General features: G+C 36.8%; 1 protein-coding gene across 6 annotated transcripts in view; it reads left to right on the top strand.

Moving 5' to 3' along the window:
- CHUK (component of inhibitor of nuclear factor kappa B kinase complex) overlaps nt 1-14,739 on the top strand; it is a 93,238-nt gene that overhangs the window by 15,499 nt on the left and 63,000 nt on the right. Inside the window, exon 1 of one of the 6 annotated variants that reach the window (XR_013161690.1) lies at nt 6,967-7,474. The exons of the other annotated variants lie outside the window; for them this stretch is intronic. The gene's annotated coding sequence lies outside the window, so the exon portion shown is untranslated. Of the gene's footprint in view, nt 1-6,966; nt 7,475-14,739 lie in introns of those variants that run through there. 6 annotated transcript variants of the gene reach the window in all.

Raw genomic sequence — 14,739 nt, 5'->3', positions numbered from 1 at the left:
TTTATTTGCATTTCCCTATAGCTAATGGAAATGAGCATTTCTTCATGTGCTTTTTAGCCATCTGTATTTGCTCTTCAGAAAAACGTCTATTTGTATCTTTAGCCCATTTTGTAGTTGCGTTGTTTGTTCTTTTATAGTTGGGCTATATAATTCCTTAATTGTATATGGGATACCAAATATTTTCTCCCATTGAGTTGGTTGCTTCACCATTTTGACAGTCTTTTCAGATACAGAAGCATTTGACTTTGAACAGAGTTCCCATTTATCTATTTTTTCTTTCATTGCATAAGCTTTTAGATGTAAAATTTAAGAAGCTACCTCCTATTACTAGGATTTGGTTTCTCTACATTTTCTTCTAGGAGTTTCAGGTATTGGCTCTTATATTTAGGTCTTTGATCTACTTTGAGTTAATTTTTGTGTAGGGTGTAAGGTAAGGGTCCTCTTTCATTCTTTTGGCTATTGATACCCAGTTCTCCCATGCCCTTTTATTGAGAAGACTGTTTTGTCCCAGTTAAGTGGATTTGGGAACCTTGTTGACAATCATTTGACCAAAGGTTTGGTGGTCTATTTCTATACTCTCAATTCGATTCCTTGGTCAGTCCTTCTATGTTTGTGCCCATACCATGCTGCTTTGACCACTGTGGCTTTATTATAACCTTTTAAATCAGGAACTGTTAATCCTCCCACTTTGTCCTTCTTTTTTTAGGGTATTTTTAGCAATTAGAGGTGACGTTCCCTTCCAAATGAATTTGAAAACTAGCTTTTCCATGCCTTCAAAGTAAGTTGTTGGAATTTTGATTGTATTGCATTGAATCTATAGATCAGTTTGGGTAGATCTAACTATATTTAACTTTCTATCCATAAGCAGGGAATGTCTTTCCACCTATTTAGTTCTTTGATTTCTTTTAACAATGTTATGTAGTTTTCTGTGTACAAATTCTTTACATCCCTTGTTAAGTAGATACTTGATTCTTTTAGTTGCTAATTTGAGTGTAATTGTTTCCTTAATTATCTCCTCATTGCCTGTGTATAGAAACATCACTGATTTTGCACAATAATCTTACATCTCACACTTTGCTGAATTTGTTTATTAATGCAAGAAGCGTTGTCATAGATTTTTCAGGATTTTTTAAGTATAATATCATGTTGATGTGCAAATAATGAAAATAGTACTTCTTCTTTTCTAATTTGGATGCCTCGTGTTCTAGTTTGCTAGCTGTCAGAATGCAATATACCAGAAACGGAATGACTTTTAAAAAGGGGAATTTAATAAGTTGCTAATTTACAGTTCTAAGGCCGAGAAAATGTCCCAATTAAAACAAGTCTATAGAAGTGTCCAATCAAAGGCATCTAGAGAAAGATACCTTGGTTCAAGAAGGTTGAGAAAGTTCAGGGTTTCTCAAGTGAGAAGGCACATGGCGAACAGGTGTCATCTGCTAGCTTTCTCTCCTAGCTTCCTTTCATGAAGCTCCCTGGGAGGTGTTTTCCTTCTTCATCTCCAAAGGTCGCAGGCTGGTGGACTCTCTGCTTCTTGTGGCTTTGTCATTCTGCTCTCTCAGAATCTCTCTTTCTCCAAAATGTTTCCTCTTCTATAGGATTCCAGTAAACTAATCAAGACCCAACCAAATGGGTGGAGACATATCTCCACCTAATCCAGTTTAACAACCACTCTTGATTGAGTCATATCTCCAGGGAGGTGATCTAATTACAGTTTCAAACATGCAGTACTGAATAGGGATTAGAAGAAACAGCTGCCTTTACAAGATGGAATTAGAATTAAAACATGGCTTTTCTACATTCTTTCAGACCAGCACACCTAGTTTTTTCTTTTTCCTGCCTGATTGCTCTAATTAGAACTTCTAGTACAATTTTGAATAATAGTGGTGACAAGAGGGCATCCTGTCTTGCTGCCAATCTTAGAGGGAAGGCTTTCGGTCTCTCACCTTTGAGTACAGTGCTGGCTATGGGTTTTTCAAATATACCTATTATATTGAGGAAGTTTCATTTGATCCCTCCTTTTGAGGTATTTTTAACACAAAGAGATGCTGAATTTTGTCTAATGCTTTTGTAGCATCAATTGAGATGATCCTGTGATTTTTCCTTTTTGATTTGTTAATGTGTTATATTACTTTTTTTTTTTTTTACATGGGCAGGCATCGGGAATCGAACCCGGGTCCTCTGGCATGGCAGGCAAGCATTCTTGCCTGCCGAGCCACCGTGGCCCGCCCCATGTGTTATATTACATTGATTAATTTTCTTGTATTGAACCACCCTCAAATTCATGGTATAAACTGCACTTGATTATAGTGTGTAATTGTTCTACTGTATTATTGGATTCTGTTTGCTAGAGAATTTTGTTGAGAATTTTTGTGTCTGTGTTCATTAGGGAAATTGGACTGTAGTTTTCACTTTCTTATCACATCTTTACCTGGTTTTAAAATTAGTAATGTTAGTTTCATAAAATGAGTTAGGTAGTGTTCCTCTTTCCTCAGGTTTTTGGAAGAGTTTGAGCAGTATTGGTGTTAGCTCTTTTTGGAATGTTTAATATCTTGTGAAGCCATCTTCTCCTGGGCTTTTTTTTAAAAAATATTTTTATTGATAAATCTTCACACACATACAGTCCATACATAGTATACAATCAGTAGCTCACAGTATCATCACATAGTTTTGTATTCATCAGCATGATCATTTTTAGAACATTTGCATCTGTTTTAGTTTGCTAGCTGCCAAACTGCAATATCCCAGAAACAGAATGGTTTTTAAAAAGGGGAATTTAATAAGTTGCTACTTTACAGTTCTCAGGCTGAGAAAATGTCCCAATTAAAGCAAATCTATAAGAATGTCCAAATTAAGGCACCAACAAGAGATTACCTTCACTCAAGAAAGGCCCGTGAAGTTCAGGGGTTTTCTTTCATCTGGAAAGGCACATGGCGAACATGGTGACATCTGATAGCTTTCTGTGCAGGCTTCTTGTTTCATGAAGCTCCCCCAGGTGTTTTCCTTCCTCATCTCCAAAGGTCTCTGGCTGCATGGGCTCTGGTAGTTCTTGTGGCTATCTCATTGTTTTGAACCTTTCTCCCAAATGCCTCCTTTTTTAAAGGATTCCAGTAAACTAATCAAGACCCACCTGGAATGGGTAGAGTCACATCTCCCTTGATTCAAGGTTAATATCCACAATTGGTGAGTCACAACTCCCTGGAGATAATCTAATCCAGTTTCCGATGTGCTACGTTGTTCCCACAAGATTAGATTAGTATTGAACCATGGCTTTTCTAGGGTACATAAATCTTTTCAATCCAGCACAGTATCATTCCAGAAAAAGAGAAAGAGTCATACATCCCATCCCCCTTACCCCTCCCTCTCATTGTCTACTAGTATTTCTATCTAATGGGTTTTTATTTGTAGAAGATTTTTGTTGACTAATTGAATCTCTTTACTTGTGATTGGTTTGTTGAGATCTTTTCTTCTTGAGTCGGTGTAGCTTGTTCCTGTGTTTCTAGGAATTTGTCCATTTCCTCTAAGTTGTCTAGTTTGTTGGTGTATGGTTGTTCATAGTATCCTCCTATGATTGTTCTTATTTCTTCGGTGTCCATGGTTATGACCCCTCCTCTCATTTCTGATTTTGTTTATTTGCATCCTCTTTTTTTTTTGTCTTTGTCAGGCTATCTAAAGGTCCATCGATATTACTGATTTTCTCAAAGAACCAACTTTTGATTTTATTGATTCTCTCTATTGTTCTTTTGTTCTCCAATTCATTTAATTTTGCTTTAATCTTTGTTAATTCTTTTCTTCTATTTGCTTAGAAGTTAGTTTGCAGGTTTTCTGTAATTCCTCCAGGTGAGGAGTTGTCTTTGATTTTTGCTCCTTTTTCTTTTTTTCATATAGCCCTTTAAAGCAATAAATTTCCCTCTCAGCACTGTGTTTGCCACATCCCATACATTTTGATATGATGTATTCTCATTTTCATTCATCTCCAGATTTTACTGATTTCTCTAGCAATTTCTTCTTTGACCTTCTTGGTTGTTTAATATGTTTTTTGGTGTCCATAAGTTTGTGAAAATTCTGGTTCTTTGGTGGTTATGGATTTCCACCTTCATTCCATTGTGATCAGAGAAACTGTTTTGAATAATGTAAACTTTTTAAATCTATAAAGGCCTATTTTGTGCCCAAGCATATGATTTATTCTGGAGATTGTTCACTGAGTGCTAGAGAAGAATGTATATACTGGTGTTTGGGAGTGTAACAATTTATATATTCTGTTAGGTCTAATTCATTTATTATATTCTTAAGTTCTCTGTTTCCTTATTGATCCTCTGTCTGGTTGTTCTGTCTATAGAGGAGAGTGGTGTATTGAAGTCTCTCACTGTTATTGTAGAAATGTCTGTTGATCCCTTCAGTTTTGTAAATGTTTGTCTCTTGTACTTTGGAGTTTCTTGATTGGGAGCATAAACGTTTATAATTGTTATTTTTTCTTGGTAAATTGTCCCCTTTATTAATATTTCGTGTCCTTCTTTGTTTCTTATGAGGTCTTTACATTTAAATCCATTTTGTCTAATATTAGTATAGCTACTTCTGCTTTCTTTTGGTTACAATTTGCATGAAACATCTTTTCCCATCCTTTAACTTTCAATCTATTTGTATCCTTGGGTCTAAGGTGAGTCTTTTGTAAGCAGCATATTGGTGGATCATATTTCTTGATCCATTCTTCCAATCTGTATTTATCAGTTGGTGGGTTTAGACCATTAACTTTCAAAGTTATTACTGTAAAAGCAGTTCTTCAGTCTACCATCGTATCCTTTAGTTTTTATTTGTAAGATCTGTATATCCTTTTCCCTTTTTCTCTTTTTATTGTTTGTTACCGTTATTGGTATTCTTCAATTCTGTGTCCTCCAGACCTCTCTCTCCTCTCTTTTTTTTTTTTCAGCCAACAGAACTCCCTTTAGTATTACTTGTAGGGCTGGCCTCTTGTTGACAAATTCTCTACACCTTTGTTTGTGAAAATTTTAATCTTTCCATCAATTTTGAAGGACAATTTGGCTGAATACAGAATTCTTGGCTGGAAGTCTTTCTCTTTCAGTTTCTTAAATATATCATACCACTGCCATTCTTGCCTCCATGGCACCTATTTAGTAGTCCGAACTCAGTATTATGTGGTTTCCCTTGTATTTAGTGAGTCGCTTTTCCCTTGCCGCTTTCATGATTTTCTGCTTCTCTTCAACATTTGACTGAAGTGTCTAGGAGTAGGCCAATTTGCATTTATTCTATTTGAGTTTTGTTGGGCTTCTTTGATTTTTATGCCTGTGTCTTTTATAAGGATTGGGAAGTTCCCCTCCATTATCTCCTCAACTAATTTTCCTAGCCCTTTTCTCTTTCTGGAACACCGATGATTCTTATACTTGTGTACTTTGTGTTGTTCATCATTTCCCTGAGATTCAGTTCATATTCACCAACTTTTTTTTGCCATTTGTTCTTTTGTGCATTTGAATTCATTTGTCCTGTCCTCTAAGTTGCTTATTCTTTCTTCTACCTCTTCAAATTTGCTGTTGTATGTCTCTAGTTTGTTTTTTATTTGGCCTCTAGTATCTTTTATATCTGTGATAACTGCTACTTTTCTACTTATTCCTTCAAATTCTTCTTTTATGCCCTTCTAGTATCTTTTGATCATTATCTCATCTACTGAATTTATTTATTAGGGTTGTAGGAACACCTTTGATTAATTGTTTCAAAGTCTGTACTTTGTCTAGTGTTTTTTAATTTGATCATTAGGCTGGGCTGTATCTGTCTGCATCTTCATATGCTCTGAGATCTTTTGTTGACTTTGAGATAATTTAATTATCCTAATAGGGTTACTTTGGAAGTTAATGTTCCTCAGTTGCCTAAGGTTTTGTATTTTTAGGATGGGTGTGGTTGCACGGTGTGGGATGTGGGGTGGGGTATGGCTCAGGCATACTACACTGGTGCCCAGGGGCTTGGGATATGGGGCGAGGGGTCAGGGAGGGATGATATGGGTGCTGTGTGTTATGCAGGCAGGCCTCAAGCACAAGGACAAATGTGGCATGAGGGGCACGGAGGCAGGGCACAGTTGGAGGCTGATTGCAGGGGCTGTGTGGATGCATAGGAGATGAGGGGTGTGGTGCGGGTACACGTGTGGGAGGGACAGGGGTCAGTGAGGATGCAGGGGGTAGTGCGCTGGGAGTAGTGGTGCTGGTGTTAGGGGGCAGGTGGGCAGGCCTTGGGAAGCTGGGTGCTGGGGATGCAGGGCTCAGGTTTGCAAATGGGAGTGGGGTCGGGACACGGGTCTGCAGGATGGGGAGGGGCAGGTTCAAGTGTGCATGGGGCAAAGGGGCGGAGTGGGGTTGTGCAAATACTTGCAGGTTTGGGTGTACGTGCGTGGGGGTTGGGGATGGGTGCACGAGTGTGTGAAGTACAGGAGTGAGGAGGTGGGGGTGCATAAAGTGGCATGGTGGAGTGGTGGTGCGTCCATGTGCAGGACATGGGGGTCGTTGGGGTGTAAGGAGGCAAGTACAGGTGTGTGCATGCACTGGGTGTGTGGTGGGGTGGATGTGGGCATGCTCTCTGTGTTGTGGGGTACAGGCACTTGAGGTGGGGGGTAGGGGTGAATGAGAGTGCCTGGGGCATGGTTTGGGGGGTTATGGTGCATGTGGGCACAGGGCTGTCGGTGGACATAGCTTGACTTGCTTTCTTGTCCCTGCCTCCCTGTCTGTGCACTCCTGCGGATTCCAGGCTTGGTTCTCTGTGTCTTAGTTTCTCACCTTTTTTAATCCAGAACCTCCCTCTGTAGTGTAGAAGACCTTCTCAGGTCATTCGCAACCTGTAATTGTTGTCCTGGTTGTTTTTCTTTTCAAGTCATGTTCTTTTTTTTTTTTTTTATTGATATGTATTATATATTCACATACCATGGGATCATCCAAAGTTTACAATTAGTGGTTCATAATACCATCGTAGTTGTACATGTATCATCACAATCGACTTTTCTTTTTCTTTTTTGTGAAAAATAACATAGATACAAAAAAGCAATAAATTTCAAAGCACATCACAATAGGTAGTTGTAAAACAGATTTCAGAGTTTGGTATGGGTTACAATTCCACAATTTTAGGTTTTTACTTCTAGCTGCTCTAAGATACAGGAGACTAAAAGAAATATCAGTATAATGATTCAGCAGTCATACTTATTTGTTAAACCTTATCTTCTCTATATAACTCCACCATCACCTTTGATCTTTCTCCCACTCTTTATGGGTATTTGGGCTATGCCCGTTCTGGCTTTTTCATATTAGAAGGAAACCATGTTCTTTTAATCTGATCTTGTGGAGGCAGACCTATTCTTGGGTGGAATCTTTTGAGTAGCTTGTTTCCATGGAGATATGTCCCCACCTATACAAGGTGGGTCTTTATGCCCTTCCTGGAGTCCTTTAAGAGGAAGACATTTCAGAGAAAGCATAGACGCTTGGAGGTACGAAGCTAAGTGATGAAATCCAGAGTTTGCCCCAGAGAAGCTAAGAGAGGACTGCACAGATGCTTAGAGAGAGATATGCCCCAGAGATACTAAGAGAAGGCTCACAGAACACAGAGAGGAAGCCATGAGAATCTGAAGCTGAAAGCAATGAACTGGGGGCAAGGAACAGCAGATGCAACTGCGTGCTTCCCAGCTGACAGAGGTTTCCAGATGCTGGAAGCTTTTCTTCAAGTCCAGTATCATCTTGTTGATGCCTTAATTTGGACATTTTCATGGCCTTTAGAAATGTAAATTTGTAACCTAGTAAATCTGCTTTGTAAAAGCCAATCCGTTTCTGGTATATAGCATTCTGACAGCTTTAACGAACTGAAACATTCCTTATCCCGCTCTGTTAATGTAGTGTATTGAAGTAATTGATTTTCTTTTGTGGACCACCTTTGCATACCTGAAATAAAACCCACTTGGGCATGTTTTATAATTATTTTAATATGCCGTTGGATTTGATTTGACAGTATTTTGTTGAGGATTTTTGCATCTAAATTCATTAGAGAGATTAGTCTATAGTTTTCTTGTGGTTTCTCAGGCTTTGGTATTAGAGTGCTATTGGCTTCATAGAATGAGTTAGATAGTGCTCCCTCTTTTTCAATTTTTTGGAAAAATTTGAGCAGGAATGGTGTTTTGATTTGCTAAAGCTGATGAAATGTAATATACCAGAAATGGATTTGATTTTTTTTTTTCTTTTTTTGGCATGGACAGGCTCTGGGAATTGAACCCAGGTCTCTGGCATGCCAGGCAAGAATTCTGCTACTGAACCACTGTTGAACTGCCCTGGACTTGATTTTAATAATGGGAATTTATTAGTTTACAATGATAAGGCTGTGAAATGTCCAAATTAAGGCAGCAACAGAACAGTACATTCTCTGAGGACTGGTTATCCATGAGCTTGGGCTCCTCTGTCATATAGCAAAGTACATGGTGACATTTACTAGTCCTTCTTACCATTGCTTCCACTTCTGGCTACTCATCTGTGGTTTTTTCTCTAAAGTTTTCTTGGTGTTTCTCTCTGTGTGCTTGTCTTTCTCTTTTATCTTTTTGTAAAGGTAAGTAAGAGGATTAAGACCCACCTTGATTGCAGTGGGCCACATCTCAGTGGAAATAACCTAATCAAAAGGTCCTACCTACAATAAGTGTACACTCACAAGGAATGAATTAACTTAAGAACATACTTTTCTGGGGTCCATAAAGCCTCCAAATCATCACAAATGGTATTAATTCTTCTTGGAGTGGTTGGGTAATGGGCTTTCCTTTGTTAGGAGGTTTTTGATTACATTGAATTTCTTGTGATTGGTTTGTTGTGGTTTTCTGTCTCTTCTTGAGTAAGTATAGAAATAGTTCACATGTTTCTAAGAAATTGTCCATTTCATCTAAGTTGTCTAGTTTTTTGGTATATAGTTGTTCATATTATCCTTTTAAAATCTTTTTTATTTCTTCAGGGTTCATGGTAATGATGCTCTCATTTCTTATTTTATTTATTTACATCTTCTCTCTTTTCAATTTTGTCTGTTTAGCAAAGGGTTTGTTGATCTTATTGATCTTCTCAAAGAACCAGAGAACCAACTTTTGGTTTCACTGATTTTCTCTATTGTTTTTTAATTCTCCATTTCAGTTATTTCTGCTCTGATCTTTGTTATTTCTTGCCTTCTGCTTGCTTTGGGATTAGTTTACTGTTGTTTTGCTAGTTTCTCCAGTTATTCAGTTAGATTATTTCTTTTTTTTTTCTTAAACTGCATTTTTATTGAGCTATATTCACATACTATGTAATCCATCCAAAGTATACGATCAGTGTCTCACAGTATCATCATCTAGTTGTGCAATTGTCATTACACTCAATTTTAGACTATTTTAATTGCTCCAAAAAGAAATTTGACAAATAGACATAAAAAAAGAAAACCTAAAATGCCCCTTCCCCTTATCTTCCCATTATTGTCCCTTAGTATTGATGTGGTATACCTGTTACCATTGATGAAAGAATATTAAGATATTATTATTGACTATAGTCTGTAACTTGCAAAAGGTAGTTTCCCCCATATACCACTCTGTTATTAATACTTTGTACATGCATTGTGCGTTTGCACTAGTTGATGAAAGAACTTATTTATATTTGTAGTGTTAATCAGTGACATGTATGACTGTAAACAACTCCTTTCAACCAAAGTCACCTGAAGTTCAACACTATTACTTATAATCCCAATAATGTGCTACCCTCACCTCTCTCCATTTCCAAACATTTAAGTTCAGCATCAAAAATTCTGTACATATTAGGCAGTTGCTCCCCATACTCTAGCTACTTTTTTAGTTTTTAGGTAACCTATATTCTACATTTTATGACTGTTTACATATTTTAGTTAGTTCATATTAGTGAAATCATACAGTATCTGTCCTTCTGTGTCTGACTTATTTCACTCAGCATTATGTCCTCAATGTTCATCCATGTTTTTGCGTACTTCAGGACCCCTTTCCTTCTTGCCGCTACGTAATATTACATCATATGTATATATCACATTTTGTTTATCTGTTCATTGGTTGATGGATTGTTTCCATCTTTTGGAAATTGTGAATAATGCCATTATGAACATTGGTGTGTAAATGTCTGTTTGCGTCCCTGCTTTCATATCTTCTGGATATGTACCAAGAAGCTGTATTGCTGGGTCATAGGGCAACTCAATATTTAGTTTTCTGAGAAACTGCCAAACTGTGTTCTATAGAGCCTATACCATTTTACATTCACATCAACAGTGAATAAGTGTTCTTGTTTCTCCACATCCTGTCCAACACTTGGAGTTTCCTGTTTGTTTAATAGCTGCCATTCTTATAGGTGTGAGATGCTATATCTTTGTGGTTTTGATTTGCATTTCAGTAATAGCTAATGAAGATGAACATCTTCATGTGCTTTTTCACCATTTGCATTACATCTTTGGAGAAAGGCCTATTTCATGTCTTTTACCCATTTTATAATTAGATTATTTGCCTATGTATTGTTGAATTGTAGGATTTCTTTACATATACTGGGTATCAAATCCTTATCTGATATGTGGTTACCAGATGTTTTCTGCCATTGAGTTGTCTGCCTTTTCACCTTTTTGGCAAAGTTCTTTGAAGCACAGACGTGTTCAGTCTTGAGGAATTCCCGTTTATTCATTATTCTTTCATTGCTTGTGCTTGGATCTAAGGTCTAAGAAGCTACCTCTCATCACTAGGTCTTGAAGATGTCTCTGTATAGTTTCTTCTAGGAATTTTAAGGTACTGGTTCTTATATTCAGGTCTTTGATCCATTTTGAGTTAATTTTTATATAAGGTGTGAGGGAGTGGATCTCTTTCATATCCACTGGTTATGGATGTCCAGTTCTCCCAGCACCATTTATGCAAGAAATTGCTATGTCCCAGTTAAGTGGATTTGGGGGCCTTGTTAAAATCTCAGTTGACCATATGTTTGAGGGTCTGTTTCTGAACTCTCAACTTGATTTCATTAATCAGTATGTCTATCTTTACGCCAGTAGCATGCTGTTTTGACCACTATGGCTTTATAATGATCTTTAAAGTCAAGAACTATAAGTCTTCCCACTTCATTCTTTGTGGATGTTTTTGGCTATTCATGGTCCCTTTACCTTTCAAATAAATTTAATAACTAATTTTTCCAGTTCTGAAAAGTAGACTGTTGGTATTTTGATTGGTGTTGCATTGACTCTATATATCAGTTTGGTTAGAATTGACATCTTAAGGATATTTAGCCTTTCTATCCATGAACATGGAATGTCTTTCCACTGATTAGGTTTTCTTTGATTTCTTTTAGCAATGTTTTCTAGTTTTCTGTGTAGAAGTCCTTTACATCCTTGGTTAAGTTTATTCCTAAATACTTGATTCTTTTAGTTGCCATTGTAAATGGGACTTTTTTTCTTAATTTCTTCTTTGGATAGCTCATTACAAGTGTATAGAAACACTACTGATTTGGGGGTGTTGATCTTGTGTCTTAACACTTTGCTGAATTTGTTTAGTAGCTAAAGTAGCTTCATTGTGATTTTTTTGTTTTTGGGATTTTCTAAATAATAGGATTATGTGATCTGCAAATAATGAGAATTTTACTTCTTTTCTTCCAGTTTGGATGGCTTTTATTTTTGTTTCTTGCCTAATTGCTCTAGCTAGAATTTCTAACACAATGTTGAATAACAGTAATGACAGAGAGCATTCTTATCTTGTTCTTACTCTTAGAGGGAGCGTTTTCAGTTTCTCACCATTGAGTATGATGTTAGCTGTGGGTTTTTCATATATGCCTTTTATCACAGTTTGAAAGTTTCCTACGATTCTTACATTTTGAAGTGATTTTATCAAGAAAGGATGCTGAATTTTGTTGAATGCTTTTCAGCATCAATTAAGATCATCATGTGATTTTCCCTTTCTATTTGTTAATGTGTTGTATTACATTAATTGATTTTCTTGTGTTGAACCACCCTTGCATGCCTGGAAGAAACCCCACTTGGTGGTGGTCTGAAATTCTTTTAATTGCTATTGATTTGATTTGCAACTATTTTGTTGAGAAATTTTGCATCTATATTTATTAGGGAAATTGGCCTGTAGTTTTTCCTTACTTGTAATAACTCTGACAGGTTTTGGTATTAGAGTGATGTTAGCTTCCTGGAATGAGTTACATAATATTCCCTTTTGTTCAATTTTTTGGAAGAATTTGAACAGGAATGATATCAATTCTTCTTATAATGTTTGGTAAAATTCCCCTGTGAAACCATCTGGTCTTGGGTTTTTCTTTGTTTGGTAGGGTTTTGGTGACTGATTGAATTTCTTTACTTGTGATTGGTTTGTTACAGTCTTCTATTTCTTCACGAGTAAGTATAGAAACTGTATATTTCTAAGAAATGGTTCATTTCATCTCAGTTGTCTGGTTGGCTGACATATAGTTGTTCATAGTTTCTTCTTGACATGGTCAGGTTCATGTGTCAACTTGGCTGAGTATGTCTGGTTTGCAAGTGCTGGCCTGTCTGTTGTGATGAGGGCATTTCATAGAATTAGATCATGATCACATCAGCTGTATCCAGAGCTGATTCCATTTGTAATCAGCCAAAGGGGAGTGTCTTCTGCAATGAGTAATGGTTAATCTAATCACTGGAAGCCTTTTAAGGAGGATTCAGAAGAACCAGGTTCTTTCCTGCTTTGGCTGGCCTGCCTCTCCTGTGGAGTTCGTCCAGACCCTCCATCGGAATTGTCGGCTTCACAGCCTCCCTGCATATTTTGGACTCTGCATTCCCACAGTCACGTGAGATGGTTTTATAACTTTTATATTTGTGAGTGTTCCCTGTTCATTCTGTTTCTCTAGAGAACCCTAACTAATATACTTCTTATGATCTTTTTTATTTCCTCAGGGTCCATGGTAGTGACCCACCTGTCATTTATCATTTTATTTATTTGCGTTTTCTCTCTTTTTGATTTTGTCAGTCTAGCAAAGGGTTTGTCGATCTTAAGAACCAACTTTTGGTTTTATTGATTCTTGTTTTTTGTTCACCAGTTCATTTATTTCTACCTTAGTCTATGTTATTTATTTTCTTCTGCTTATTTTGGGATTAGTTTGCTGCTCCTTCTCTAGTTTCTTCAATTGTTCAATGAGTTCTTTGGTTTTAGCTCTTTCTTCCTTTTTAAATATAGGCATTTAGGATTATAAATTTCCCTCTCAGCAGTGCCTTTGCTCCATTCCATAAGATTTAATATGTTATACTATCGTTTTCATTCATTTCAATATATTTACTGATTTCTCTTGCAGTTTCTTCGCTGACCCACTGATTGTTTAAGAGTATGTTATTATTATTATTTTTTTATTAATTAAAGAAAAAAAGAAATTAACACAACATTTAGAAATCATTCCATTCTACATATGCAATCAGTAATTCTTAACATCATCACATAGATGCATGATCATCATTTCTTAGTATGTTTGCATCGATTTAGGAAAAGAACTAGCAAAACAACAGAAAAAGATATAGAATGTTAATATAGAGAAAAAAATAAAAATAATAATAATAGTAAAAAAAAAAAGAAAAGGAAAAAGAAAAAAAAAGACAAACAAACAAACAGACAGAAAAAAAAAACCTATAGCTCAGATGCAGCTTCATTCAGTGTTTTAACATGATTACTTTACAATTAGGTATTATTGTGCTGTCCATTTTTGAGTTTTTGTATCTAGTCCTGTTGCACAGTCTGTATCCCTTCAGCTCCAATTACCCATTATCTTACCCTGTTTCTAACTCCTGCTGGACTCTGTTACCAATGACATATTCCAAGTTTAATTCTCGAATGTCGGTTCACATCAGTGGGACCATACAGTATTTGTCCTTTAGTTTTTGGCTAGACTCACTCAGCATAATGTTCTCTAGGTCCATCCATGTTATTACATGCTTCATAAGTTTATTCTGTCTTAAAGCTGCATAATATTCCATCGTATGTATATACCACAGTTTGTTTAACCACTCGTCTGTTGATGGACATTTTGGCTGTTTCCATCTCTTTGCAATTGTAAATAACGCTGCTATAAACATCGGTGTGCAAATGTCCATTTGTGTCTTTGCCCTTAAGTCCTTTGAGTAGATACCTAGCAATGGTATTGCTGGGTCGTATGGCAATTCTATATTCAGCTTTTTGAGGAACCGCCAAACTGCCTTCCACTGTGGTTGCACCATTTGACATTCCCACCAACAGTGGATAAGTGTGCCTCTTTCTCCGCATCCTCTCCAGCACTTGTCATTTTCTGTTTTGTTGATAATGGCCATTCTGGTGGGTGTGAGATGATATCTCATTGTGGTTTTGATTTGCATTTCTCTAATGGCCAGGGACATTGAGCATCTCTTCATGTACCTTTTGGCCATTTGTATTTCCTCTTCTGGTAGGTGTCTGTTCAAGTCTTTTTCCCATTTTGTAATTGGGTTGGCTGTCTTTTGGTTGTTGAGTTGAACAATCTCTTTGTACATTCTGGATACTAGACCTTTATCTGATATGTCCTTTCCAAATATTGTCTCCCATTGTGTAGGCTGTCTTTCTACTTTCTTGATGAAGTTCTTTGATGCACAAAAGTGTTTAATTTTGAGGAGCTCCCATTTATTTCTTTCTTTCTTCAGTGCTCTTTCTTTAGGTTTAAGGTCCATAAAACCGCCTCCAATTGTAAGTTTCATAAGATATCTCCCAACATTTTCCTCTGTTTTATGGTC

The sequence above is a fragment of the Tamandua tetradactyla genome, chromosome 13 (genome assembly GCF_023851605.1).
Source record: "Tamandua tetradactyla isolate mTamTet1 chromosome 13, mTamTet1.pri, whole genome shotgun sequence".
Taxonomy (NCBI): domain Eukaryota; kingdom Metazoa; phylum Chordata; class Mammalia; order Pilosa; family Myrmecophagidae; genus Tamandua; species Tamandua tetradactyla.
This window is presented reverse-complemented; position numbering and strand designations above follow the sequence as displayed.